This window comes from Lithobates pipiens, unplaced genomic scaffold (assembly GCF_037356315.1).
Source record: "Lithobates pipiens isolate NorthernLeopardFrog02 unplaced genomic scaffold, aLitPip1_a1.2 Scaffold_19, whole genome shotgun sequence".
Lineage (NCBI taxonomy): Eukaryota > Metazoa > Chordata > Amphibia > Anura > Ranidae > Lithobates > Lithobates pipiens.
In genome coordinates this window covers 249851390-249877627 of record NW_027507764.1, presented here as the reverse complement: position 1 = coordinate 249877627, position 26238 = coordinate 249851390, and the positions used below count along the sequence as shown (strand labels likewise).

Below are 26238 nucleotides of genomic sequence, written 5' to 3'. Positions count from 1 at the left end.
AAAGGAAGGGTTGAGAGCCCAGCCCTGACAGTACCCCTTCCTCAATGACCACTCCCCCTTCGAGGGCCATCAGGTTTGAGGGGAAAATTTATTTTGAAAGCACGGAGGAGGCCAGGAGCCTGTACGTCTGAGGATGAGACCCAATAGCTTTCCTCCTTACCGTACCCTTTTCAATGAACCAGGTACTGAATGCGCCCGCAGAACCTATGGGAGTCAATAATTGATTACATCTTACACTCCTCATGGTTCTCAACCTGCATCAGGCAAGGGCGTGGTACTGAAGTGGTAAAGCGGTTGCACACCAAAGGTTTTAATGAAGAGACAAGGAAAAACATTCAAAATACACATGTTAGAAGGAAGGTCTAATGCGTAAGCCACTGGATTGATCCTATGTAGAATACGGAAAGGCCCAATAAATTATGGTAACAGTTTCAGTGAGGGAGCACGGTGTCAGAGGTTTAAGAGATGACAGCCAGACCCTGTCTCCAATCTGGTAGGAAGGAGCAGGTAGGCATCGGTGGTCAGAATGGAGTCTGTACCTCTCATTGGCACATCGCAAGGACTCCTGGACCTGCACCCAAGTGGAACGAAGATTGTGGAGACGCTGCTCTAAGATCCCTTTCATACTGAGCCGCCACTGGCGCTATTTGGCCACTTGCAGGGCGGGTTTAACCCCCCACTACCGGCCAAAAATGGGTTAAATAGCATTTCAATGGGGAGCAGCGGTGGAGGAGCAATTAGTTCACCGCTCCTTCACCACTCCAAAGAAGCTGCTGGCAGGACTTTTTCTGATGCCCTACCAGTGCACCGCTCCAGTGCGAAACCCAGAGTGAATGGAGCAGCTGTTTTAGGGTGTTTTGCAGGCGCTATTTTTAACACTATAGCGCCTGCAAAATGCTCCAGTGTGAAAGGGGTCTTACACAGGAATTTTTGGAGGAACAAATGAGCCAGGCAACATGGTTGTTTGGAATCCATAATTTGCCATAAACTGAGACAATAAGGAAACAGTATTGGCAGCACTATTGTGAGAAAATTCCGCCCAAGGTAGGAGGTCTGACCAGTTGTTATGGTGGTCAGAAATATAGCAGTGTAGAAACTGCTCCAAGGCTTGGTTGGCTCGTTCTGCTGCCCCATTGGACTGCGGTTGTGTCAGAAACCATGAATCAGATCGAGACAGAAGTACATTTATATCACACTTGTTTATTAAATAAAAATAAAAAGGTAAATAGAAAAAGCGTAGTCAAAGCATAGCCAGAGTCCAGTAACCGGATAGAGTAGTCAGCCAGGCCAGAGTTCAATAACCAGATTGGGTAATCAGCCAGGCCAGAACTCAGGGATCCAAATAGAGCAACAGCAAGCAGGATAAGGAACCAGAAGGGATGTCAACAAGCCAGTCTTTAACCACTTGCCGCCCGCCCTATAGGGAATTGGCGGTGGCAAAGTGGTTGCATAATCCTGATCGGACGTCATATGACGTGATCAGGATTATGAGCCACTGCGTGCCCCCGGGGGCGCGCATCGCGGCGATCGTTGTTGCGGGGTGTCAGTCTGACACCCGGCAACTACAATCTCGGTAAAGAGTCTCAGACGGAGACTCTTTACCACGTGATCAGCCGTGTCCAATCACGGCTGATCACAGTGTAAATAGGAAGAGCCGGTGATCGGCTTTTCCTCACTGGCGTCTGTCAGACGTGAGTAGAGGAGAGCCGATCGGCTGCTCCTCTGACAGGGGGGTCTGTGCTGATCGATTACCAGCACAGCCTCCCCGAGGATGCCCACACTGGACCACCAGGGAAGCCACCAGACCACCAGGGATGCCCAACAAAAGGTAATCCTCCCTAGACCACCAGGGATGCCAGTCAGTGCCACAATGAATGCCAATCAGTACCCATAATGGATGCCAATCAGTGCCCACAATGGGCATCACTGATTGGCATGCATTATTGTTTGGCACTGATTGGCATCCATTAGTACAGTATAACAATACAATGCCGCCTATGAGCGCCCACCTGTGTCGCCTATCAGTGCCCACCTGTGACGCCTATCAGTGCCCACCTGTGACGCCTATCAGTGCCCATCCGTGCCGCCTATCAGTGCCCACACATGCCCATCTGTGCCGCCTATCCATGCCCATCTGTGCCGCCTATCCATGCCCATCTGTGCCGCCCATCCATGCCAATCCGTGCCAGCTATCAGTGCCAATTTGTGCCACCTATCAGTGCCCATCCGTGTCGCCCATCAGTGCTGCCTGTCAGTGCCCCCTATCAGTGCCACCTATCAGTGCCGATCAATGCCACCTCATCAGTGCCACTTCATTGGTGCCACATCATTGGTGCCCATCAGTGCCACCTTATCAGTGCCCATCAGTGTAGCCCCATCAGTGCCCATCAGTGAAGGAGAAAACGTACTTATTTACAAAGTTTTGAAACTGAAACAAAATTTTTTTTTTAATTTGGTATTTTTTTATTTGTAGCACAAAAAATAAAAACCGTAGAGGTGATCAAATACCACCAAAAGAAAGCTCTATTTGTGGGAAAAAAATGATAAAAATGTCATTTGGGTACCGTGTAGCATGACCGCGCAATTGTCATTCAAAGTGCGACAGCGCTGAAAGCTCAAAATTGGTCTGGGCAGGAAGGTGTTTAAGTGCCTGGTATTGAAGTGGTTAAACAGAACCGCAGGAGATGGTTTCTTGTGATGTGAGCAAGGCGAAGGCAGAGGTGAAGTGAGCTGGACAGCTTTAAGTAGGCAGGTCAGACGAGCATGATCAGGAACAGCTGGTAACTGTGGAGAGAGATGAGAGCTGGCAATTAGCCAACAGCTGAGCAGCCAGCCCAGAGAAGGAAGGGCTAAGCCAGCCCTGACAGTACCACCTCCTCAATGACCCCTCTCCCTCGGAGGGCCACCGGGCATTAGGCGAAACCATCTATGGAACTCACGGAGGAAGACAGGGGCATGTACGTCCAAGGATGAAACCCAGGAGCGTTCCCCCGGACCGTACCCCTTCCAATGCACCAGGTACTGTATGCTGCCACGGAACCTACGGGAGTCAACAAAGGATTGTACCTCATACTCATGGTTCTCAACCTGAATAGGGTGAGGGCATGGCACCGAGGTGGTAAATCAGTTACAAACCAACGGTTTCAATAAGGAGACCTGAAACACATTTGAGATGCACATACTAGGAGGATAGTCCAATAGTCCATAGTAAGCCACTGGGTTAATCCTGCCAATGATACAGAAAGGCCCAATAAACCGAGGTGCAAACTTCAGTGAGGGAACACGAAGCCGGAAGTTGCAGGATGATAGCCTGACCCTGTCCCCAACCTGGTAGGAAGGCGCAGGCAGGTGTCTGCGGTCAGCATGGAGTCTGTTAGCATGACGCAAAGCCTCCTGGACTTGTACCCAAGTGGAACGAAGACTACGGAGATGCTCCTCTAATGCAGGAATACTCTGCGGAACAAACGAGTCAGGCAACATGGAAGGATGGAAACCATAATTCTCCATAAATGGAGACAATCGGGAGGCAGAATTCAAGGCACTATTGTGAGCAAACTCTGCTGCCCATGGTAATAGGTCTGACCAGTTGTTATGGTGTTCAGAAATATAGCAACGTAGGAATTGCTCCAAGGACTGATTGGCTCGCTCTGCGGCCCCATTAGACTGCGCATGATACGCAGAAGAGAACGCAAGTTGGATTCCCAACTGTACACAAAAGGCTCGCCAGAACTGGGAGACAAACTGACTGCCCCTGTCTGAGACAATCACTTTGGGTAGCCCATGTAAGCAAAAGATCTCCCGAGCAAAAATGGAAGCCAGTTCCTTAGAGATAGGCAACTTCTTAAGTGGAATACAATGACACATCTTTGAGAACTGGTCAACCACCATAAGCAAGGCGAAGGCAGAGGTGAAGTGAGCTGGACAGCTTTAAGTAGGCAGGTCAGATGAGCATGATCAGGAACAGCTGGTAACTGTGGAGAGAGATGAGAGCTGGCAATTAGCCGACAGCTGAGCAGCCAGTCCAGAGAAGGAAGGGCTAAGCCAGCCCTGACAGGGTGATAAGCAGAGGTGAAGGAAATTCCTAACTGTGCAAAAAAGGCTCGCCAAAACCTGGAGACAAACTGGCTACCCCTGTCAGAGATGGTAACATGGGGTAGTTCATGTAATCAAAAGATCTCCTGAGCAAAAATGGATGGCAGTTCTATAGTGGAATACAACGTAACATCTTCGAGAACCGGTCAACCACCATAAGAATAAGTGTTGCCCTGGGAGTTGGGTAACTCCACAATAAATTCCATAGACAGGTGGGTCCAAGCCCTCTTTCCATTGGGCATGAGTTGTAGGAGGCCCACTGGAAGGTGATGTGGTGTCTTACTCTGTACACACATGGTACAAGCAGCTACAAAGGTGGTTACATCAGCGCAGAGACTAGGCCACCTGAATTGTTGAGAAATAGCCCAAACGAGTTGATTCTTCCATGGGTGGCCAGTCACCTTGTAAGTCTGGAGCAAAGCAGTGCACAGATTCTCAGGGACAAAGCAGCAGTTACCAGGTTTCTTGGGAGGGGACTGGATCTGAGCAGCACAAATTCTGCCAAAGGTAAGGTGAGACTGGTGCGTACAGAAGCCAGAATGCAATCGGGAGGTATTACAGGAATAGGCACCGACTCAATCTTGGAATGCGTTAGCCCTTACATTCTTAGTATCGGTTAAAGAATGAGATTATGTAATTGAAGCTTGACAAGAATGTGAGCTTCTTATGGTGAGTCAAAATGAGGACTGGCACAATGGTACCTTCGATGAGATGCCTCCATTCTTTAGGAGCTAAAATGATAGCTAATGATTCTCTGTCCCCGAATTTATAATTGCATTCTGCAGAAGACAATTTCTTAGAAAAAGTAGCCGTAAGGATGCATAGCGCTCTCAGAGGTAGGAATGTTGAGACAGAAGGGCGCCCACTCCAGTCTCAGATACATAGGATCAGGATGTGCCAACACAGGAGCTGAAACAAAGGCAGCCTTGAGACTCAAAAGCTTTAATGGAATCTGGAGACCAATTCTGTGGGTTACCATAATTTCTGGTCATATCAGTCAGAAGTTTGACCAGAGAAGAGAAGTTCAGAATAATTCTCTGATAATAATTTGTCAAAGCCAAGAAAATGTTGTAAAGGACATAGACCTATGGGTCGGGCCACTGTAGAAATGCAGATAATTTCTCTGGGTCCATCGAAAAACCGACAGTAGAAATGTCATAACCCAGAAATGTAACCAGTTCATGATGGAATGCGCACTTCTCCAACTTACAATACAGGTTATTAACTCTCAACCTCTGTAGCACACGGGAGACATTTGTGTGGTGGCTCGCTAGGGATTTAGAATATATAAGAATATCGTTGAGATAAACCATCACACATTGCTGCAACATATCTCAGAGGACATCATTGATGAACTCCTGAAAAACTGCAGTTTTTTAGTATGCCCCTCTCAGATTGAACTTTGTGAAAATGGTTGCTCCCTTGAGGCAGTCAAATAATTCCGTAATCAATGGAATCAGGTAGGTGCTCTTAATCGTGATGTGATTGAGACCTCTATAATCGATACAGGGTCTCATTTCACCATTCTTCTTTTTCATAAAGAAGAAGCCAGCACCAGCAGGAGACAAGGATTTGCAGATGAACCCTTGGGAAAGTGCGTCAGCAACATAGTCCTCCATAGCTTTATCCTCCGAGACAGAGAAAGGGTAAGCCCGGCCACAGGGAGGCATAGCACCAGGTGGAAGGTGAACTGCACAATCATACGACCATTGTGGAGGCAAACTACGGGCTTTATACTTGTCAAAGAAATTGCCAAATGTGCGGTACTTCTCTGGTAAGGAGGATAGGAAGAGGTGCACAAGACCTTAGCCACTTTCCAAAATCATGTCTTACAGCATTGTGGCAACCAGGAAAGAACCTCAGCACAAAGCCAATCAAAAAAATATGTGTATATACACCAGTTTTTTTGAGCTATGAGTAAGCAGCTGACCTTGGTATAAAACATGCAAGCTGATACCTGTAGTTCACCTTTGTATCTGGAACTTGAATAAAAAATTGCATAGGAGTGCTGCCGTCCAGATTTTCTTTCTTCTAAGTATCTGCATACAGGGCTCGCACCTTCCACGTGGGATAGAGGCTTTTTGGAGAAGCAGGCTATGATAAAATAGGCTTGTGCAATTCATTTCGTAACGAATCGAAATTCGGACGAATTTTGCATCTTTCGGACATTCGGATGCATCCGAATGTCTGAATAAAAAAATAACAAATTACAACGAATACGAAAGAAATATAATGAATGAATTCGAATGAATTCGACATGATTTGAAATTATTTCAACCGCATTCGAAATTATTTCAACATGATTCAACATTATTTCAACTGCATTCGAAATGATTTCAACATGATTCGACATTATTTCAACCGCATTCGAAAATATTTTGTGACCCGATTTTAGGGCCATGTATCTCGGGGTCACTTAGTGCTAGAAACTCCAAATTTGTATATGTTGTAGTGCTAGTACTATTGTGTTTGCATACCAAATTTGGGGTTTCTAGCTATAAGTGACCCCGAGATATGTGGCCCCAAAATCGGGTCGCAAAATGTTATTAGTTATTAGAGCAGAGAATGACATTTTGCGACCCGATTTTGGGGCCACATATCTCGGGGTCACTTATAGCTAGACACCTCAAATTTGGTATGCAAACACAATGGTACAAGGACTACAACATATCCAAATTTGAAGTGTCTAGCACCAAGTGACCCCGAGATACATGGCCCTAAAGTCGGGTCACAAAATATTTTCGAATGCGGTTGAAATAATGTTGAATCATGTTGAAATAATTTCGAATGCATTCAAAATGATTTCAACATGATTCGACATTATTTCAACTGCATTCGAAATGATTTCAACATGATTCAACATTATTTCAACCGCATTCGAAAATATTTTGTGACCCGACTTTAGGGCCATGTATCTCGGGGTCACTTAGTGCTAGAAACTCCAAATTTGTATATGTTGTAGTGCTAGTACTATTGTGTTTGCATACCAAATTTGGGGTTTCTAGCTATAAGTGACCCCGAGATATGTGGCCCCAAAATCGGGTCGCAAAATGTCATTCTCTGCTCTATTAACTAATAACATTTTGCGACCCGATTTTGGGGCCACATATCTCGGGGTCACTTATAGCTAGAAACCCTAAATTTGGTATGCAAACACAATAGTACTAGCACTACAATATATACAAATTTGGAGTTTCTAGCACCAAGTGACCCCGAGATACATGGCCCTAAAGTCGGGTCACAAAATATTTTCGAATGTGGTTGAAATAATGTCGAATCATGTTGAAATCATTTTGAATCCGGTAGAAATATTTTCGAATTTCGTTGAAATATTTTCGAATGTGGCCGATTTTTCGAATTCGGTAGAAAAATAAACAAAATCCGAAAACGAATTTAAGGAAGTTAACGAATATAACTAAACGAAATTAATGAATTAACGAATTAAAACGAAACGAAACTAAACTAATTTTTTCCTTTTGCACATGTCTATGATAAAATGCCTTAGAGCAATGTACATGTACCAATCAAAAGAGGGGTTGTGCCTCTGTAACTAAAGATAAACAATAACCACCAGATAATGAGGAGAGGAAATTATTTGAAATTGGATTATCTCATAGTGAACAGCCCCTACGGCCATGGTCAACTGAACAGTCTCATGAGTCACATGGGCAGGCTGTAGAGGTCTCCCATCAATAGCCTCAATGGCAAGTGGAGTGGCACGAAGCTGCAGTGGAATCGTGTGCTTAGACACAAAGGCACTGTCTATGAACAGGCCTGCAGCCCCAGAGTCGATTCAAACCTGTGTATCAATGGACGACTCAGACCACGAAAGGGTAACCGAAACTAGAAGCTTATCCTTCAAGGTAACTAGGGACGTAACACCACCTAAGGTCTGTCCCCTACAGGACCTTAGATGCAAGCCTTTCCCAGGATAGGACAAGACTTCAAGATGTGACCTGCCTGGTCACAAAAAAGGCATAATCTCTCCCGCATCCTAATCCACAGAAACGTGTAAAGCCCAACTACATGGGTTCTACTTCACTGGCCGACTCAGTAGAAGGAGGCATGGTAGGTGAGGGAGGCAAGGGTGGGACTGTAAAGTTTGGAGCCAAATGTACAGGAGGCTTCCGGAAGCACTCCTTAAAGGAGAGTCTCTTTCAGAGTCTGGAGTAAATGAGAATGGCAAACATGATCAACTTCTCCAGATCTGTAAGAATGTCTTGGACTGCTATCTCATCTTTATTGTTATCTGAGAGACCATGAGAAAAAGTAGCCACGAGGGCCTCACTGTTCCAAGCGACCTCTGCTGCCAGAGTATGGAATTCAATTGCGTTCTGGTACTTTGTTTGATGGACATGAGGCTCTTGGCAGCAGAAGTGGAGCATGCGGGAACCTCAAATACCCTTTACAGGAAGTCACAAACTGTGGGTAACTAAGGACAGGTTTTTGCTTGTCCCATAGAGGGTTTACCCAGGTCAGGGCTCTATCAGAAAGCAACGAAATGATAAAGCCTACTTTTCTTCTGTCCATGGGGAACGCCTGGGGCAGCATGCATCTCAAAGTATATCCCAACCTGGTTCAGAAACCCTCTCCATTGAACTGGATCACCCCCAAATCACTGGGGAAGTAGGGCGGAACCAGACATACCTCTTACAGAGGTAACATTTGAGGTGAGAGCAGCAGCAGGGACGGCCTGCAACACAGGTTGTACCAGAACAGCCACAGTGGGAGGATATAGATGAGCAGTGTGAATCAGGAGCCTCTGTAACTGTATGGCAAACTGATCTATGTGGTGATTCTGCTCATTCAACCGGGAAAAAATATTACCACTAGGTGGATTGCCTGCATCTTCTGAATTCATGGCCTTCGACTACTGTCAGGAACCATGCAACAGATGGAGACAGAAAATGCAGCAAAAAACACACCTTTTAATAAAACTGAAAAAATTGTACAACTGGTAAAACGTAGTCAAAACATAGCCAGGGTTTGGGTAGTCGGTAAAACCAGGAAATAAGGAAGCCAGAGATCAGCATAGTCAGAGGCAGCAGACAGGATCAGGAACCAGAAGGGACATCAGCCAGGCAAGTCTTCTACAGAAAAACAGCTGTTGATATGTTGATCAAGGCAAATGATTAAATGAACCAGGCAGTTTAAATAGCCAGAAGGGGCTGAGTGTGGGCTTAACTGAGGAGCAGGAGATGATCAGCAGGTGAGCCCCTGTGGAACAATGAGTACTGGAAATTAACCAACAGCACAGAGCAGGAAGGGCTGAGAGCCCAGCCCTGACAGGAGGCTAATGTTACGAATGCTCCATGTATTGCAGGTATGGTGCCCAGGTGCGCCAGAGCATTCTTATTAACAAAGATGTTCATAGGGAGAGGGGGGGGGGTAAATAAAGGCTTTAGTTTAAGAAGTTTGGAAATACAGTGACATAGCTGAGGGTACATGTTAGGGGTGCTGAAGCTGCATTGATACATCATGATTCGGGTGTCCCTTATGCGGCATCGATGCTTAAGACCCGGCAAATTGATTGCGGGTGACGTCATCCTGACTTGCCCCGCCCCTCCCGGGAAAGCGCTCTGAGCGTATTTTTAAAATTACTTTCTTTTAATAAATGCAGAGTTACATTGAATGATGTGCCCCGCTGTATGTGCTTTTTTTAAAAATATGTCGCTTCATACCAAATTTCACAGTAAATGCATCTCGATCATGTGACTGCTCTGCTCGGATCGGCCCGGCCCGCCTCTCTCCTCTCACGTTTCGCATCTCTCGAATCCAGACATCAGCGGGGAATTCTCAGAGGGTGGGGCTGAGAATTCCCCACTGAAGTCAGGACTTGAGAGATGTGTAACGTGAGAAGAGAGAGGAGAGAGGTGAGAGGCGGGCCGGGCTCGGCACATGATCGGGATGTATTTACTGTGAAATTCGGTATGAAGTGACATATTTTCTTAATAAGCACATACAGCGGGGCACATCATTTAGTGTAACTCGGCATTTATAAAAAGAAAGTAACAACATTAAGTAGAGTACAAATGGGTTTGTACCCTACTTACACCTCACGCTGGCTGCATTTGATGGGCACAGCTGGCTTTATTTAAGGGGCACAGGTGGCTGCATTTAATGGGCACAGGTGCCTGCATTTAAGGGGCACAGTTGGCTGCGTTTAAGGGGCACAGGTGGCTGCGTTTAAGGGGCACAGATGGCTGCGTTTAAGGGGCACAGGTAGCTGCGTTTGACAGACACAGGTGGCTGCGTTTGACGTGCACAGGTGGCTGTGTTTTACGGGCACAAGTGGCTGTGTTTGATGGGCACAAGTGGCTGCGTTTGACGGGGGAGGTTCAGTGTTTTTCAGTTTGTTTGCACCCCTCCATAAATTTTGAGCCTCAGCTGCCATTGGTCAGCATAGACACAGTACAGGGAACTTCACGGGGCTGTTTGTTAGCTGTGAATTGTAATCCCTCCTGACCTCCTAGCAGCAATGTGTGTGAATGCCTGTACCCTGTAGTGCACCAGATTTGTGCACTTTTTAAGGGAGTGAGGTTATTTTTAATTCAAAGCAGAGCTCCAGTCAATTTTTTTGTTTATTAAAAGTCAGCAGCTACAAAAAAAAGTGTATCTTCTGACTTTTAATAAAAAGACACTCACCTGTCCCACAATCCAGCGATGTGGCCACCCAAACCCTGCATTCTCTCCCCTACCTGTTCACAGCGCTGGCAATACTACTGTGGGCACTCGGCTGTGACAGCTTGCAGCTTCAAAGCTGGCTGCGCATGTCTACCTGTGCTGTCCTGCATAGCCAGGCATCTTTTGGGAACTGTGATGTGTCCCAGATGATTGCAGGGTGGAAGGGCCACCTAGGCGGCCCAAGCGGAAATGGAAGCTCCTCAGTAATTGTGATGCATCGTGATGCATCACGGAATTGATTAGAATCGTTGACCAGATAATTGTAATCAAATCGAATCATGAGACCAGTGAAGATGCGCACCCTTAGTACTTGTAATGTTCCATGCTGGCAATATGAAAGCTGTCTTTATAGTTTTGGAAGCTAAAGAAGCCCTTAGAAGAGAGGAGTTGGTATAGATTTTGTAATTTAGGAATCCACCAGGTAGACTAATGAAGACTGTGGGAATGCCCAGGTTTGGAGGCTATTGTTGCAAACCTTTGGCATGATACAGCGGTCAAGAAAGCTAATTTGCGCAAGAAGTTTACTCTGCCCCAAATATAGAGATAGTTTCATTAAAAAGCTTAGTCAAATAGGTCTATCTGATGGTAAAGTCCAAGGTAGGGAGTTAATAGGAATTAGGCGAGAATTCAGAATCACCAAAATATACTCATAAAGGCAAATCTGTGTGATTGTGGAATTGGATTAGTTGTGCTATTTTGACAGAGTAAAGCTGGCCATAAATGATTTTTTTTTTAGTCCAGCCAGCAGTTGGAACAAAGGGTTCTCACTGGTTATTAAGGAAGCAGCAGAAAATCTTGGGCATGGGCACACATTTTTGATCAAGGTCTTAGAATGTCAGCAAGGAAACATTTAGGTGTCTGGATCCTGATCAGGAATAGGGTATCAAAGATGAACAACTCATTTATACTGGATTGTAGTCAGACCATGGTGTGGAGAGGATTTCAGTGAAGGCTACATTAGACAGAATCAACTAAATATGGACATATCGAGAAATCTGGTCATGTGAAAAAAACAACCCATAGGGTTTAGTGGTTGGGTTACATTCTCTGCAAATACTGATTGTATAAAACATATCGAAGATATTCAGGTCACTGGAGGAGATGGCCCGGTAAGAGATAGTTTTGTTCTATCTATTGTTGGATTTAGCTACATTATGCAATCACCTGCTAGTAAGAGAATATTTTACTATATGAATGAATCATTCCTAGTAGAATTGCTAGAAATGTTGTTTGGTAGGAGTTAGGTGTATTGTGTTGTCACAGCAGCCAGCACGTTTACTTTTGTACATTTGGTACATTCCCCTGTTCTACCTCCTCTTTGTCTCTAGCTAGTACAGTCCATAGCAAAACAGCCCTGCCTCTCACTATACTGCTCAGTTTAGTATTTTTTTCAAATGAATGGGAAAACATTTTATTTAATATACTTTCTTTAAAGCTCCTTTAAAGTGACCATTGTCACTGGCACTGACAGTAAGGGAAAAAACAATTTCTTCTCAGTTTGTTTTGTTGGGACTAAAAGTGAAGGAAAATCTTCCCAAGGGGTGCAGATGTTAAAAAAAAAAACACAAAACAGATAGAGGTTTAACCATTCCCCAACTGATTTAAAGTGATTGTAAATCCTTACAACACACTTTGACCTACAGGTAAGCCTAGATTAAGGCTCACCTGTAGGTCCAAGAAATATCTCCTAAACCTACAAGGTTTAGGAGATATTTGCTGAAAGACAGGCACCTCTGTCTACGGCGCATGCGGCGTAGACAGCGGCGCACAGGCGCACTGAGCCCGCCGTGGTCAGCGGCGATATGCCGCGAGTGGCGGCTCCCGTGCGCATGCGTGGGAGTGATGTCATCGCGGCTTCGCCGAATGACAGCGGCGGAGCAGCGAGACCCACCGAGAAGATGGATGTGGCAGACTACAGGGGACAGTGGTGACTTCGCTGGCTCCTGTGTCAGGTAAGTGACACATAATGGGCTACTATGCGATGTATAGTAGTCCATTATGCTTTGCCTTTGCAGGGAATGAAAGAGGAAGTAGACTCATCAGGGTTTACTTCCTCTGTAAAGAGTATTCTAAGGATATCAGCTTACATAATAAAAACAGACAGCAACACCAAGGGATTTATACAGTATTTGTAAAGCAGCAAATGTGACATTTACCAATCATTCACTGAAAGTGAGTCTACTGGTGCATGTGCTTTAAATACCTGCGATTGATTTACCTGCAGTAAATGTCTGGTGAGTGTAATATTCATGCCTTTGTAAATATGCCCTTTTTTTATGGAGGGAAGATTCAAAATGGCACATACTATATCAGTAAACCACATTTCAAGCTTTCTCTAAATAATAAAATATTCTTTATTAAAACATATGTTTAACTTGAAAGCAAGTGCTGAAATGTCCTAGTTACATAACAATTAATCCAGTCAATTCCATCTGCACAGCTTAGTACAGTATACGGTATCCTGAGAAAATATTCCCTTACAGGTTTTAAATCTTCTCCAGTAAGCTGAGCATAGAACAGCTCACACTGCACATTTTTTGAACTGTGATATCCTATTCAGTCAGCACAGTTCTATATTCTGCGGGTGAAGTATCAGCAAAATACAGTACAAATAAAGCTGCTTAAAAATGTCTGAGAAGGATGTCCGCAAAACAATCACTGATGTGTAAGAAATCTTTTTTTCATTTTTTTTTTTCATTTTAAGTTGTATAATTTGTCCTGTATGCATAAGGTAGGCAAATAAATAACTTTATGTCAAAGTTTGGAAATCCAAAAGTTTAATTTCCCTCTTGACAAATCAAATACTTGCTTTCTCCCAACTCTTGTGTATTTCAAGAACTTAAATTGTTATCCACACTTTTTTTTATATGTTATATGCTGTGCATCTGTCAGCTAAAGGAAGAAGGGAAAACATAGCATTTTTTGTTCATATTTGTAGCAATGTGGACTACAATTGCAGAGCATAGCCATTTCCGTCATTTCTATGTACTGTATTGTCACTCTAGTGCCCAGTATCACTAACTGACCTCATATCTGTAAATTGATCCAAAGGGATTGTGGGATTAGTAATTCCTTGGAATGACAGAAGGAGAGCAGCCCATCTAAGTGCAGCATTAAGACATTTTATTTCATTCTGATGTACGTCACTTCTGGTTGGAGAGAGAGCGGGGAGGAACACGCGTTCAGAGCATGCTGATAGCCTGATGAAGAAGCACGCATGCCATGAACACGTGCTCCTCCCCGCTCTCTTTCCAACCGGAAGTGACATACACTGCTGTCTGTGAGCCATCCCAAGTGTCTGGAAGCACTGGGAACCACTGGTATCCCAGCTGCCTCTTCACCAGTGAGCAGATCGTCTTTCCCACAAGTGGATAAACCACATTATTAATCCCACATGCACTGATATCTCATACATCTTGTGAGTTACCAATTGCCTTTAATGGAATAAAATGTCTTAATAATGCTGCACTTAGATGCCACTGCTCTCCTTCTGTCTTTGCCTTCCACAGTCAGCTTATCTAAGAACACTTCAACTGTCCATGTGCCCAAATGTACCCCTCCACAGGAACTCGATGTGAAATTGCCCACTCTCACTTTATTCAGCTGATCGAGTGCACATGATCAAATGTACTTTCCCTCGGAATGACAATTACTCTGTATGACTGTACCCAGACTTATTATCCTAGGGCTCTTCACTATCATCAGGGGGAATGCTGGGAAGGGCATAAAAGAGACCAGAGACGCATGCTAGGCTCTCTTCCTCCTGGGCATGGTGTGTTGCGGACCTCTCCATTCCGAGAGGGTGAGGTCACAGCCTACCACACGGTGTAAGACATTCCAACCTGGCCGAGAAGGGCCCATCCCTGCTTGCTGATCATCAGGCATCTATCCAGCCTCACCCTGAAAGTCCAACAACCTGCGCTTTGTGCTGTTCATCGGATGATCTTCGCAAGTGGAACCACTACAAGGACACCTCTTCAGGAATCGGTGTTCAGAAGGCACTGAATCAAACTGGTCATTGGTGAAAGGGCCATTGCCCACCTTTAGAACATTTTCTTTGCTGCTTTACTGGGAAACTGTGCACAGACAGCTTTACTCTGAGGAAAAACTTTACTGCATCTCTATTTGAACATTGTACATATACAGTTGTTGCATCAACCCTTTTTCCAAGAAGTATCATTACCTTGTTGTTGCACCCTATTGGATATAGTTAAAGAGCTCCGACTGCTAGCGAAAAATAGAGTATGAGAACTGTTGCCAACTATGTCACTGAATTCTGTACTCTGGCAGCAGAGGTTGCGTGAAACAATGAGACCCTCATGGCTGCTTTTTTAATGATCTCTCGGATACTATCAAAGATGAGATAGCAGCCCAAGATATACCAACTGAGCTAGAGAAGTTGATCATCATCATTGACTCCAGACTTAGAGAAAGATTCTCTTTTAAGGAGCGCTTGCGCAAGCCTCCTGTATGTTTGTCTCCGAGCTTTGCAGTCCCACCCGTGCCTCCCTCACCTCCCATGTCTCCTAGTACCTAGTCGGGCAGTGAGGGTGGACCCATACACTTGGGTTTCACACGTCTCTCTCTGCAGATGAGAGAACCTTTATGCCCCATACACACTATCAGATTTTCTGCAGGTTTACCAAAACCATGTAGTGCAAGGGCCTGCCTGATTGCTTACAAAGTGAAACTCCTAAGGTTTGACCTCATATTATGTGGTTTTGGTAAATCTGAAAGAAAAACTCAGCAGAAAAACTGATATGTGTGTATGGGCTTCAGGAGGAGGGAGAGATTGTGCCTTTATTGTGGCCAGGCAGGTCGCTTTTTGAAGACTTGTCCTACCCGTCCAGGGAACACCCAAACCTTGAGGTCCTGTCACAGACAGTCCTTAGGTGGCATTGTTTCCCAAGTTATTCAGAAGGATAAGCCCCTGGTTTCAGTCACCATTACTTGGGCTGAGTTGCCCGTCAAGATACAGGTTCTAATCGACTCTGGGGCTGCAGGCCTGTTCATTGATGCTGCCTTTGTATCGAAGCACTCAATTCCACTGCAGCTGTGTGACACTTCATTTGCCATTGAGGCTCTTGACGGGAGACCTCCACAGCCTGCCCATGTAACTCATGAGACGGTTCCATTGTCCATGGCCGTAGGGCCTCTTCACCATGAGATAATTCAATTCCACTTATTTCCTCATCTAAGTTTCCGCTGGTTATTGGTTATCCTTGGTTACAGAGGCACAACCTCTCTTTTGATTGGCTCCATGCTGAGGTTCTCTCCTGGTCAGCACAATGCAGTGAGACATGCTTCCAGAAGGTAGCCATGGTCCTGTGCACCTCTTTACTCTTCTCCCTGTTGGAGGAGTACTGCGATTTTTGCAATGTCTTTGACAATGATCAAGATGGTAGTTTGCCTCCACACCAGCCATATGATTGCGCAATTGACCTTCAACCTGGTGCCATACCCCCTCGTGGCCGGGTTTACCCTTTGTTGGTCTTGGAGGATAAGGCCATGGAGGAGTATGTTGCAGACGCACTTTCTAGAGGTTTCATGCACAAATCCTCATCTCCTGCTGGTGCTGGCTTCTTCTTTGTGAAGAAGAAGAGTGGTGAACTGAGACCTTGTATTGATTATAGGTTTCTCAATTGTTTCACGATTAAGAATGCCTATCCGAATTAGGTGATTAAGGAGTTATTTGACTGCCTCAAGGAGGCAACACTTGATTTGAGAGGGGCATACAATCTCGTTAGGATTAAGGAGGGCAATGAGTGGAAAACTGCGTTTAATGCCAGACCAGGCCATTATGATTACCTTGCCATGCCTTTTGGCCTTTGTAATGCCCTGGCAGTTTTCCAGGAATTTATTAACGATGTCCTCCGAGATTTGTTGCAGGTATGTGTGGTAGTTTATCTCGATGATCTCCTCATATTTTCCAAGACCCTGGAGAGCCACCACACAGATGTCTGTCATGTGCTTCAGAAACTAATGCCCCGTACACACGAGCGGACTTTTCGACATCCAAACTCCGACGGACTGAGTCCGGCGGACTATCCGATCGTGTGTGGGCTGCAACGGACTTTAGCGAAGCTAAAGTCTGACGGACTTTAGAAATGAAGCATGCTTTAAATTTTCCCGACGGAACTCCGCCGGACCCGGTCCCCTTTGAAAAATCCGCTCGTGTGTGTGCTACTCCGACGGACTAAAACCGACGCTAGGGCAGCTATTGGCTACTGTCTAGGAACTTCCTACGTCGAATCCAGTCGTACGTCATCACGTTCGACTCCGTCGGAGTTTGGTGTGATGGTGTGTGGTCAAGTCCGTTCGGTCGAAAAGTCCGCCAGAACTCCGTCGGAACTCCGGCGGAACTCCGGCGGAACTCCTTTGGAGGTCTGTCAGACTTAATCCCTCTCGTGTGTACGGGGCATAAGAGAGAAAAATCTCTATTGTAAACTGGACAAGTGCGAGTTCCATCGTGAACAGGTTAATTTCCACTGCTGATTTTTCGATGGACCCAGAGAAACTTTTGGCAGTCCTACAGTGGCCCCGACCCGTGGATTTACGTCCTCTGCAGCATTTCCTGGGCTTTGCTATTATTGGCCCCTGACTGATATGACCAGAAAGGACGGTAACCCAGAGAGTTGGTCTCTGGAGTCCGTTAAGTCCTCTGAAAGTCTCAAGGCTCCTTTGTTTCTGCTCCTGTGTTGGCACATCCTGATCCTACATTTCCGTGTATCCTTGAGGTTGATACTTCTGAGATTGGAGTTGGCGCCCTTCTGTCTCAATGTCCTAACTCTGAGATTGCTATGCATCTGTGTGGCTACTTTTCCAAGAAATTGTCACCTGCTGAGTGCAATCATGAGATTGGTGACAGAGAGCTTTTGGCGATCATTTTAGCCCTGAAAGAATGGAGGCATCTCCTTGAAGGTACCACTGTGCCTGTTCTTATTTTTACTGACCATAAGACTCTTACATTCTTGTCTGAGGCTAACCGCCTCTCTCCCAGAAGGGTGCGATGGGCTCTTTTCTTGTCGAGCTTTAATTACATTGTCTCATTCTTACCCGGTACTAAGAATGTAAGGGCTGATGCCTTGTCACGACAATTTTCCTCCACTTGGAGTCGGTTCCGGTTCCTATGATTCCTCCTGATTGTATCTTGGCTACGGTTCACACCAGTCTTACTTCTCCTTTGGGTGACAAAATTCTTGCTGCTCAGGTCCATGCTCCTCTTGAGAAACCGTGTGACCGCTGCTTTGTCCCAGAGAGTGTCCGTACTGCTGTGCTCCAGACTTACCATTCTCCCAAGGCAGCTGGCCATCCTGGGAAGAATCAACTCATTTGGGCCATTTCCCAACAATTCTGGTGGCCTAGTCTATGGGCTGATGTTACTGCCTTCGTAGCTGCCTGTCCCGTGTGTGCTCAGAGTAAGACTGCACGACACCTTCCAGTGGGCCTCCTACAACCCATACCCAGTGGAGAGAGGCCCTGGACTCACCTGTCAATGGATTTCATTGTGGAGTTGCCCAACTCCCAAGGCAACACTGTTATCCTTATGGTGGTTGACCGGTTCTCAAAGATGTGTCATTGTATTCCACTTAAGAAGTTGTCTACCTCTAAGGAACTGGCTTCCATTTTTGCTTGGGAGATCATTCACTTACATGGGCTACCCAATGGGATTGTCTCAGACAGGGGCATTCAGTTTGTCTCCTGGGTCTGGCGAGCCTTTTGTACACAGTTGGGAATCCAGCTTGCGTTCTCTTCTGCGTATCACCCGCAGTCTAATGGGGCTGCAGAGCGAGCCAATGAGTCTTTGGAGCAATTCCTACGTTGCTATATTTCTGACCACCATAACAACTGGTCAGACCTATTACCATGGGCAGAGCTTGAATTCTGCCTCCCGATTGTCTCCATTCATGGAGAATTATGGTTTCCAACCTTCCATGTTGCCTGACTCGTTTGTTCCGCAGAGTATTCCTGTGATAGAGGAGCATCTCCGTGGTCTTCGTTCCACTTGGGTACAAGTCCAGGAGGCTTTGCGTCATGCTAATGATAGGTACAGGCTCCATGCTGACCGCAGACGCTTGCCTGCGCCTTTCTATCAGGTTGGAGACAGGGTCTGGCTGTCATCTTGCAACCTTCGGCTTCATGTTCCCTCACTGAAGTTTGCACCTCGGTTTATTGGGCCTTTCCGTATCCTTCGCAGGATTAACCCAGTGGCTTACGCGCATCTCAAATGTGTTTCATGTTTCCTTATTGAAACCGTTGGTCTTCACCTCGGTGCCACGTCCTCACCCTATTCAGGTTGAGAACCATGAGGAGTATGAGGTACAATCCATTGTTAACTCCCGTAGGTTCCGTGGGCGCATACAGTACCTGGTGCATTGGAAATGGTAAGGTCCGGAGGAACGCTCCTGGGTTTCATCCTCGGATGTACATGCCCCTGTCCTCCTCCACGAGTTACATAGACATTTTCCCCTCAAGCCCGGTGGCCCTCCGAGGGAGAGGGGTCATTGAGGAGGAGGTACTGTCAGGGCTGGCTTAGCCCTTCCTTCTCTGGGCTGGCTGCTCAGCTGTCAGCTAATTGTCAGCTCCCATCTCTCTCCACAGTTACCAGCTGTTCCTTATCCAGCTCATCTGACCTGCCTACTTAAAGAGGGATTCCACCTACAAAAAAATATTAAAAGCCAGCAGCTATAAATACTACAGCTGCTGACTTTTAATAAATGGACACTCGCCTGTCCCGGGGTCCAGCGATGCCGGCAGCCGAGGCCGATCGATCGCTCGGCTCTCGGCTGCTGCCGCCACCATTCTAGGTGAGGGATTCAGGAAGTGAAGTGAATCGGCTTCACTTCCCGGTTCCCTACTGTGCATGCGCGAGTCGTGCAGCGCAATAGGAATTGTCCGCGCTGTCTCTGAGACCCGTGTGTGTCCCAGCAGACAGTGCGGCAGGACAGGAAGAGGCATAGACTCCCATGGGAGTCTATGCCCAGAAGTGGGTGTAAATACCTGTCTTTGACAGGTATCTCCACCCCCCTCCCCCCTGAAAGGTGCCAATTGTGACACCAGAGGGGGGGAGGGTTCCGATTAGCGGATCCCCATGAAGAAGTCACATGACGTAACGCGTAGGGAGTGGCCATAGGACGAACCGGAAGTAGAGTAAGACGGGCAGGAAGTTGCCATTACACCCTCTTCCTGATTGTGTTTGTTTTTTGCAATTTAAATGTGAGAGTCTTTACTGCTTCTTAATAAATCTACCTGCCGTTTTTTAACTACTACACTATGGAAGTCTCCTGTTTCTCTCTCTCCCCCTCCTTTCTCTTATTTTGAGCCATACACTGTGGAATAGAAGTGAAGATCCATATTACCTATTCTATAAGCTGGGACTGGCCCTCTAGTGGCGGAATTGTATCATTACATCCCTCCTTTGGATTTCCTGATGGCTATTATTAATGAATGAAATAAGAGAATCCTGGAGTTTGTTTGATTTGTTTATTCATTTCGTTTGAAGGTGAGAGTTCTGGGAGCCTTGAGTAGCGGACATTCTATCAGTATTCTATCATTGATCCCTTCTCCATTTTTTATATTTTTACCCGTGCTGTTTTATGAACTATATATTTTTTTTCACGGCATTATATGTATGCACATATTTATATTCGTTTGAATTTGTGTATTTATTTGAGTGGCACGATTTGCGCAGGACCCACCCCTCTATATGGATTGCTGACATCCCTTCTGGCTCCTTATCCTGCTTGCTGTTGCTCTACTTGAATCCCTGACTTCTGGCCTGGCTGATTACCTGATCTGGTTATTGAACTCTGGACTGGCTGACTACTCGATCCGGTTACTGGACTCTGGCTATGCTTTGACTACTCTTTCTCTATTTACCTTTTTATTTTTATTTAATAAACAAGTGTGATTTAATTGTACTTCTGTCTCGGTCTGATTCATGGTTTCTGACAGGGCCCCACCCAACAGACAGGGAGTCTGTACATGGGAGTCTGATGGACTCCCATTCCTCTGCAGGAGTCAGAGGCTGCATGGGTACAGCCAAAGCATGCATGTCTGCAGGAGGCAGATGTACTTTGTGACAGAGCAGCAAGGCACTCATCAGGAGTAAGGAGAGCGCTTAACTAGGAAAACTCTTGTTCTAAGGAGCAGACCTAAGGCCACGCTGCAGGCCTGAAGCAGCTGTGTAGCAATAACGTATGCCAAGAGGCTGAAGCATTTGCAGTCTCTAAGATACAGTAATGGTGGAACCCCCTGCGTGGGCTACTGATGTCTTTGTGAACCTTTTTTTTCGTTCTTTTAAATAAAAGTGGGCTACCACGCCCTTAAAATACAGTTTTGGACTGGTATACTCACTGGAAACGCACCTACCGCTTGAGTCTGATCACCCCAATCTTACACTATATATAAGTATACTGCTATCTCCAGATTGTCTTAACTTGTAATATTGTGGAGCAATTCTTCTTCTGAACTAGGACTGTTATCCGAAGTTCATTTGATCTATTGTCTCTTTTGTGCAACAAAATCTTCCTTGAGTTATTCAATAAGTGTTAATAGAATATAAACTCATTGAGTGGTTTGATTTATTACTTTAAGGTGGTGCAAAGATGTCTCAACCCAGAGTGTCAGGTGGGTTGGAATGTTCTCAGGGTCATGATGGTGCAGATGAGTAGATAAATCTAAGCAGTCCTCAAGTGGGCAGTGCTACATATTCTTTGAATTTATATATATTTCATATGTTGTTCTTTCTTTAATATAGCTAATTCCGGTAGCTTGATACCATGCACTATTTAGACTTGGCAATTGTCAATTAGAATAAAGTGCATGTGTCAACGGGCTTTGGGCTTGTGTAGAGAGCATCGGATTGACATCAATTTGAGATGCTTGAGAGATAATTCATAATTCGTTGACAGGTGCATTTACCTGTAGTTGACCTTCTCCTAGACTAAGGAAATGCAAAACCTGCTTAAAGCAAACTAAAGCCAATCAACACAGGCCCTATATTAGTTATTAGTTATGAGTAAACAGATCATACAAAAACCCTGTTATACTAAATTTAAATCCCTGCATATGAGAGCATGGAGCTGTACAGTGCCAATTTGGGGCATATTTCCCTGCCCAGGAGCTGCTGGTACAGCCAACGCCATAGTAACGAATGGTTGTACCGTATTTTTCGGACGATAAGGTGCACCGGATTATAAGGCGCACTAGCAACGACCGGCTAATGTAATGGATATTTCCATATATAAGGCGCATCGGACTATAAGGCGCACTGGATTATAAGGCGCATTTAATGAAACACAACTCGGATGCGGTACTGTAAGTCAAATTTTATTCAACTCTTTAGCAATAACCATAAAATGGTCTATAACAATAACTCTTAACACTGTTCAATTAAATACAAAACCAGACAATTATTTTTTCACTTTATTCTTCAATAACTATTAACACTGTTCAGTTACCGGTGAATACCGTACAAAACCAGACACTCACTTTTTCACTTTATTCTTCTCCCGCAAATCCATCAAATTCTTCATCTTCAGTGTCTGAGTTTAACAATTGGGCGATTTCGGCATCAAGCACGCCCGTATCCCTCTCATCATTCTCATCAGTATCCGAGTCAGGCTCGTTGCTGTCATCGGTACCGGTACTTAGCTGTTCAGTGATAATTCCGGACTTCTTGAAAGCTCGGATTACACTGGTGACTGATACCTTCGCCCAGGCATCCACGATCCACTGGCAGATAGTGGCGTAACTCGCCCGGCGTTGCCTCCCTGTGTTGGTGAATGTGTGTTCGCCTTCTGTCATCCAATGCTCCCACGCAGCTCGCAGTTTAACTTTAAACGACCTGTTGACACCTATATCTAGTGGCTGCAGTTCTTTGGTTAATCCACCTGGAATGATGGCAAGCACCGAATTAGTTTTCTTCACTTGGGCTTTGACAGTATCTGTCAGATGGGCGCGCATGGAGTCACAGACCAATAGGGATGGAGATTCGTGGAAAAAGCCGCCCGGTCTCTTGACGTAAACCTCTCTCAGCCACTCACTCATCTTCTCCTCGTCCATCCAGCCCTTCGGGTTAGCCTTGATGATGATGCCAACCGGAAACTTTTCTTTTGGCAGAGTCTTCCTCTTGAAAATTACCATGGGTGGTAGTTTCTGGCCATTAGCCTGGCAACCGAGAACTACAGTGAAGGATGACTTTTCGTTTCCTGTAGTGCGTATAGATACCGTACTGGTCCCTGTTCTCTCGACAGTACGGTTTACAGGGATATCAAAGGTAAGGGGGACCTCGTCCATGTTGGTGATGTGCTCTGGTCGGATTTTCTGTTCATTGATCTTGTTCTTGCAGTAGGTATGGAAAATGGCCATCTTTTCTTCGTAATCCTTTGGCAGTTGCTGTGACATAGTGGTTCTTGTGCGGATAGAGAGATTCCGCCTTTTCATGAAACGGAAGCACCAAGAGGGACCTCCTCGAAAGTCGTTGATCTCCATGTCGCGTGCGATCGCTGTTGCTTTGAGTCGAATAGAGACAGTAGAGACGCTTCTACCTGCGGTTCTCTGTTCAATAACCCACTGTTCAATTTTGTCCTCCAACCGTGGCCATCTTGCTTTGTTTCCTCGGAAACTCAGTTTGGTCTTCTTTACCTGGCGCAGGGCATCTTCTTGCTTCCTCCACTTTCGTACCATTGATTCATTAATGTTGAATTCTCTCGCAGCTACTCTATTTCCATGCTCTACTGCATGACTGATAGCCTTCAGTTTGAAATCCGCTTCGTAAGCATGTCTCTTAACAGGAGCCATTTTTGGGGCAGCGGGTATACCGTAGAAAATGAACGAATGAATGCGCACACCTCCTGACTAAGATGGCCGTAATGCTCACGAAGCTGCACTGCTTGGATTGGGCATTACGGCCATCTTAGTCAGGAGGTGTGCGCATTCATTCGTTCATTTTCTACGGTATACCCGCTGCCCCAAAAATGGCTCCTGTTAAGAGACATGCTTACGAAGCGGATTTCAAACTCATCGCTATCAGTCACGCAGTAGAACAACCTAAGAGAGGTTTACGGTACGTCAGTTTACGGTAAGAGACCGGGTGGCTTTTTCCACGAAGGTCATATATAAGGCGCACCGGATTATAAGGCGCACGGTCGATTTTATGAGAAAATTTAGGCTTTTACGTGCGCCTTATAGTCCGAAAAATACGGTATGCTGCTGTACACAGAGCTAGGCTGGTATTTGCAAAAAACCTGCACATGTAAAGCCAAATGTCTCTGTATGCAGAAAATCTGTTTCCAAGGTAGTACACCCATACAGTATGCATAACTGGGTGTATACATGTACCAGAGTATACCCACAAACAGTCATTCATTACTATGGTTGGCTATACGCAGCAACTGTGTCCCCTAGGCCAGGGAATTCACCCGTAACTTACATGAGGAACATTTTGTGCATAGTAGCCCCCAGGAAACCCAGCTTCCTGCCCTCTGTCCATTATTCCTTGCCCCCTTACACTTGTTGCTACAAAGCCTGTGAAAAAAGTTGAGAGACTTGTTCACTCCCTTCTTCCACAATACATCATATTCTGTGAGCGGGTGGTGAAGCAGTTGAATGACAGGATTCCACAGTTCATTCAGAGAACATAATGCATTGTTGGAATGGGGTTTGGGTTACTTTGGAAACGTATTTTTGAGTACTTATTACTTGATACACTTTAGGGTTGAAAATTATGCAAATATATTGCATCTTATTTTTAGACTCTCCAGCATTAGAAAATGTTATGAATATTTAACCACTTCAGCCCCGGACCATTTTGCTGGCCAAAGACCAGACCACTTTTTGCGATTCGACACTGCGTCGCTTTAACTGACAATTGCACGGTCATGCAACGTGGCTCCCAAACAAAATTTACGTTCTTTTTTCCCCACAAATAGAGATTTCTTTTGGTGGTATTTGATCACCCCTGCGGTTTTTATTTTTTGCGCTATAAACAAAAATAGAGCGACAATTTTGAAAAAAAACACATTATTTTTTACTTTTTGTTATAATATCCACCAAAAATGTATAAAAAAAAATTTTTTCCCTCAGTTTAGGCCGATACCTATTCTTCTACATATTTTTGGTAAAAAAAAAAAAAAAAAAAATCGCAATAATCGATTAATAATTGGTTTGCGCAAAAGTTATAGTTATATTTATATATTTTTTTTTTTACTATTAATGGTGGCGATCAGCAATTTTTATTGTGACTGCGACATTATGGCGGACACATCGGACATTTTTGACACATTTTTGGGACCATTGTCATTTATACAGCAATCACTGCTATACAAAGTGATTCCTGTGTAAATGACACTGGCAGCGAAGGGGTTAACCAGTGGGTGGCAGTGTAGGGGTTAAGTGTTCCTAGGGGCGTGTTACTAACTGTTGGGGGCTGGGCTTTCTTTTAGTGAACACTGATCTCTGCTCCAATCACATGGAGCAGAGATCAGCGTCACTTGTTGCTAGGCAGAACGGGGAGATGCTGTTTACAATGGCAATTCCCAGTTCAGCCGCCCCGTGAGACGATCGCGGGTATGCCCGCGGCGATCGAGTCAGCGGGACCCGCGACCAGACTCACGGGGTCCCAACGATGGCAGGGCGGCATTTAAAATTGGACGTATCTGTACACCAATATGCCTGCCCGTGCCATTCTGCCGACGTACATCGGCGTGCGCTGGTCGGGAAGTGGTTAACTACTGTTTTCTAGTATAGATTAGTTTTGAGAGATGTAAGTTAGTCTACTTTGTAACATGTTTTTCTGAATTGCCAATTGCAGTGAGTGTGCTCTCAGCACAGAAACTTTGTTGCCCTGGGACGCATTAAAGCCCACCCTCTGCCATTTCACATATGCATTATGTGGACATCAAGAGGTTAACATAATTATCTAGTAGTAAATAACTCAGTATTTTTCTGCTGGCCATATAGGATTCATTTTTTTTTCAATAAAGCAGCTGGTTGAACTAAGAAAAATTAGCATATTTCCCCATACACACATGTAAAGTGGACCTGGGGATTAATTCCCACTGCGACTGCGGTATACTATTCTGACAGTGGGGGAACCTTCAGAATACACTGATCAGTGTTGCTGGCTATAGCCAGCGGCACTGATCATTTTGAAAAAACCTGGTAGGCTGGTAGTACAACCAGCCAGCCCATACATGGATTAAAATGAACATTTTTCATCCACGTATGGCTGGCTTTAGGCATAAATTGTTACATTGACATTGCCATACAGATCTGGGGACATGATATAGTTGTTCAGGAACAATTATAACAGTAGTTCTCAACCTGGGGTCACATGATGATTTGCCAGGGGTCACCGAATCCTGGGCTGTTCTTGAAACCCGCACCGCTCTCCCAGCCTTTTTGCAGCTGCCCAGGTGAGCTGTTCCTGGAGCCAGCGGCTGCCCACTCAGCCTCTTT

General features: G+C 45.3%; 1 protein-coding gene across 1 annotated transcript in view; it reads right to left on the bottom strand.

Moving 5' to 3' along the window:
* The window catches only part of MOCOS (molybdenum cofactor sulfurase), a 752911-nt gene that overhangs the window by 41741 nt on the left and 684932 nt on the right, over positions 1-26238 (bottom strand). The window lies entirely within an intron of this gene.